The following is a 4,394-nucleotide window of genomic DNA, read 5'->3' on the forward strand; positions in this document are numbered from 1 at the left end:
AGAGTGGAGCTTCAGAGTGCAGATTCAGAGTGGAGCTTCAGAGTGCAGAGTGGAGCTTCAGAGTGCAGAGTGGAGCTTCAGAGTGCAGAGTGGAGCTTCAGAGTGCAGAGTGGAGCTTCAGAGTGCAGAGTGGAGCTTCAGAGTGCAGATTCAGAGTGGAGCTTCAGAGTGCAGAGTGGAGCTTCAGAGTGGAGCTTCAGAGTGCAGAGTGGAGCTTCAGAGTGGAGCTTCAGAGTGCAGAGTGGAGCTTCAGAGTGCAGAGTGGAGCTTCAGAGTGGAGCTTCAGAGTGCAGAGTGGAGCTTCAGAGTGGAGCTTCAGAGTGGAGCTTCAGAGTGGAGCTTCAGAGTGGAGCTTCAGAGTGGAGCTTCAGAGTGCAGAGTGGAGCTGCAGAGTGGAGCTTCAGAGAGGAGCTTCAGAGTGCAGAGTGGAGCTGCAGAGTGGAGCTTCAGAGAGGAGCTTCAGAGTGCAGAGTGGAGCTGCAGAGTGGAGCTTCAGAGAGGAGCTTCAGAGTGCAGAGTGGAGCTTCAGAGTGGAGCTTCAGAGTGGAGCTTCAGAGTGGAGCTTCAGAGCGCAGCTTCAGAGTGGAGCTTCAGAGTGCAGAGTGGAGCTTCAGAGTGGAGCTTCAGAGTGCAGAGTGGAGCTTCAGAGTGGAGCTTCAGAGTGCAGCTTCAGAGTGCAGCTTCAGAGTGGAGCTTCAGAGTGCAGCTTCAGAGTGGAGCTTCAGAGTGCAGCTTCAGAGTGGAGCTTCAGAGTGCAGCTTCAGAGTGGAGCTTCAGAGTGCAGCTTCAGAGTGGAGCTTCAGAGTGGAGCTTCAGAGTGGAGCTTCAGAGTGCAGAGTGGAGCTTCAGAGTGCAGAGTGGAGCTTCAGAGTGGAGCTTCAGAGTGGAGCTTCAGAGTGGAGCTTCAGAGTGGAGCTTCAGAGTGGAGCTTCAGAGTGCAGCTTCAGAGTGCAGCTTCAGAGTGCAGCTTCAGAGTGGAGCTTCAGAGTGCAGCTTCAGAGTGCAGCTTCAGAGTGGAGCTTCAGAGTGGAGCTTCAGAGTGCAGAGTGGAGCTTCAGAGTGCAGATTCAGAGTGGAGCTTCAGAGTGCAGAGTGGAGCTTCAGAGTGGAGCTTCAGAGTGCAGAGTGGAGCTTCAGAGTGCAGAGTGGAGCTTCAGAGTGGAGCTGCAGAGTGGAGCTTCAGAGTGCAGAGTGGAGCTTCAGAGTGGAGCTTCAGAGTGGAGCTTCAGAGTGTAGCTTCAGAGTGGAGCTTCAGAGTGGAGCTTCAGAGCGGAGCTGCAGAGCGGAGCTTCAGAGTGGAGCTTCAGAGCGGAGCTTCAGAGTGCAGAGTGGAGCTTCAGAGTGCAGAGTGGAGCTTCAGAGTGGAGCTTCAGAGTGCAGAGTGGAGCTTCAGAGTGCAGAGTGGAGCTTCAGAGTGCAGAGTGGAGCTTCAGAGTGCAGAGTGGAGCTTCAGAGTGCAGAGTGGAGCTTCAGAGTGCAGAGTGGAGCTTCAGAGTGGAGATTCAGAGTGGAGAGTGGAGCTTCAGAGTGGAGCTTCAGAGTGGAGCTTCAGAGTTGAGAGTGGAGCTTCAGAGTGCCGAGTGGAGCTTCAGAGTGCAGAGTGGAGCTTCAGAGTGGAGCTTCAGAGTTGAGAGTGGAGCTTCAGAGTTGAGAGTGGAGCTTCAGAGTGCAGAGTGGAGCTTCAGAGTGCAGAGTGGAGATTCAGAGTGCAGAGTGGAGCTTCAGAGTGCAGAGTGGAGCTTCAGAGTGCAGAGTGGAGCTTCAGAGTGCAGAGTGGAGATTCAGAGTGCAGAGTGGAGATTCAGAGTGCAGAGTGGAGATTCAGAGTGCAGTGCAGAGTGGAGATTCAGAGTGCAGTGCAGAGTGGAGATTCAGAGAGCAGTGCAGAGTGGAGATTCAGAGTGCAGTGCAGAGTGGAGCTTCAGAGTGGAGCTTCAGAGTGGAGCTTCAGAGTGGAGCTTCAGAGTGGAGCTTCAGAGTGGAGCTTCAGAGTGGAGCTTCAGAGTGGAGATTCAGAGTGCAGAGTGGAGATTCAGAGTGCAGAGTGGAGATTCAGAGTGCAGAGTGGAGATTCAGAGTGCAGAGTGGAGATTCAGAGTGGAGCTTCAGAGTGGAGATTCAGAGTGGAGCTTCAGAGTGGAGATTCAGAGTGGAGCTTCAGAGTGCAGAGTGGAGATTCAGAGTGCAGAGTGGAGATTCAGAGTGCAGAGTGGAGATTCAGAGTGGAGCTTCAGAGTGCAGAGTGGAGATTCAGAGTGCAGATTCAGAGTGCAGAGTGGAGATTCAGAGTGCAGATTCAGAGTGCAGAGTGGAGATTCAGAGTGCAGATTCAGAGTGCAGAGTGCAGATTCAGAGTGGAGCTTCAGAGTTCAGATTCAGAGTGGAGCTTCAGAGTTCAGATTCAGAGTGGAGCTTCAGAGTTCAGATTCAGAGTGGAGCTTCAGAGTGCAGATTCAGAGTGGAGCTTCAGAGTGCAGAGTGGAGCTTCAGAGTGGAGCTTCAGAGTGGAGCTTCAGAGTGGAGCTTCAGAGTGGAGCTTCAGAGTGGAGCTTCAGAGTGCAGAGTGGAGCTTCAGAGTGTCAAGAGCAATGCCAATAGCTCTAACTTTAACAAAGGCAAAACCATTGCATTGTAAATGCTTGTTATTTTACCGAAATACATGCTCATGCTGCTGCCTGGTTTGTCTACATAATAATAATAATAAATCTTTATTCGGCTTATTCACAATGGAAAAACCATAAAAGTACACAAGATGTCAAAACACAGTAAAAGTAAGCATGTTACATTTGATTCCGATAAAATTCATATCGCAGTTAAAAAGAGAAAAGTTAATCAGGAAATGTGAAAAATACCGCTTATGGTCGGTGTGGCAAGGTTTTTAAAGATTCTTTCTGTGTTTCACAATACATTTTAAGAAACTACTAATAAAATAACAGACATTCGGTGTTTCCAACATTTGCAGTCTTAAAAGGGCAGGTCTGCACTGTCTCAATCCCCAAGATTTCAGTATCGGTAAAAGCCAGATCTTTCTGTGGGCTTGATGGTATTTACAGAGCAGGATTACGTGCAGATTCGACTGCATTGATATACCGTCACAAGGACAAGGCGGGAGTAAGGCGTCCCAACAATTTTGTGACGGGAAGGTGACCATTCTAAAGAACATATTTAGCCTAAATCTTGTAATAAGCATTCTCTCGTAAGTTGGTATTTGAAGTTCTAAGTACGGGTGAATGACAAAGGCTATTTGGATCATATTTGAATGGATCACTGCCGTTTTTGTGGAGTTGGATGTGAGTCTTAACGTTTCCAAATGGCATAATGCTTGGCGTTTCAGATCTTTTTTTGGGATGTCCGTTATGGTTGTCGGGTCTAAATAGTAGCTCTCAAGGCCTAAATCAGTAAGAAAGTTCCTGACATATAGGAGCCACTTTATTTTTACGGAGTTGTCCATATTCATTGCATCTGTGATAATGGCTTGGGTCAAAACATTTTTGCTTGATTTCCAGATGCGTCGCCACAACATCAGAGGTTCAATTTTAATTAAGTCCTCTAAGTAGGGTATGGCTAATTCTAGGTGCATTGCATAGATTGAGGTGCCTTTGGGGGTAGCTAATAAGAATCTTAAGAAGGTGTTTTCCACCCTTTGAATAGGACTAACATCTGTATACCCCCAGACTCCTGCACCATATGTTGCTATAGCCTGGCATTTGGCATTATAGATCTTAAGTAGCTCTGTTGGTGGTCTCTTGCCTAGTTTCCGAGAGAAAGTTTTTAGTGCTGCAATTGATCTCCTAAATAAAAGTGCCCTTGTGCTCACTGCTTGCTTCCAAGAGAGTTGATCATCTATTACAACCCCCAAGTAAGGATAGTGTGGGGTAGGTTCAAGCTTTTGGTTATTGAGGACTATAGGATAGGTTCTTTTTCGATGTCTGCCAACTGTCATTACGAACGTTTTTTTTACGTTCACCTTTAGATCTAAATTGCCCATAAAGGACGTATATCTATTTACTGCTTTTTGGAGCTCTTTGGGTGTTCGTGCTAAGATGACGGCGTCGTCCGCGTAGAGCAGGGCTGGGATCAGGCGGCGGTTTATGCGTGGGAGGTCCTGGGCCCCCCCCAACATCTCCCTCTCCAAACCATTGGTGTAGAGTGAGAAGAGGAAGGGGGCCAGGACACATCCCTGCCTGACCCCACGCCCTACGCTAAACGGAGACGTCAACTCACCATTGACACCAAAGCGTACTCTGGCTGTAGCCCCGGTGTGGAGTTCTTTGAGAAAGTCTAAAAGGGGTGGATCTATTCCCAATTGGGCTAAGACCCTCCACAGCTTCCTATGCGACACGCAGTCGAAAGCTGCGGAGAGGTCGACAAAGACCATATATATCTTGGTGGGG

This window comes from Lissotriton vulgaris, unplaced genomic scaffold, assembly GCF_964263255.1.
Source record: "Lissotriton vulgaris unplaced genomic scaffold, aLisVul1.2 SCAFFOLD_3419, whole genome shotgun sequence".
Taxonomy (NCBI): Eukaryota; Metazoa; Chordata; class Amphibia; order Caudata; family Salamandridae; genus Lissotriton; species Lissotriton vulgaris.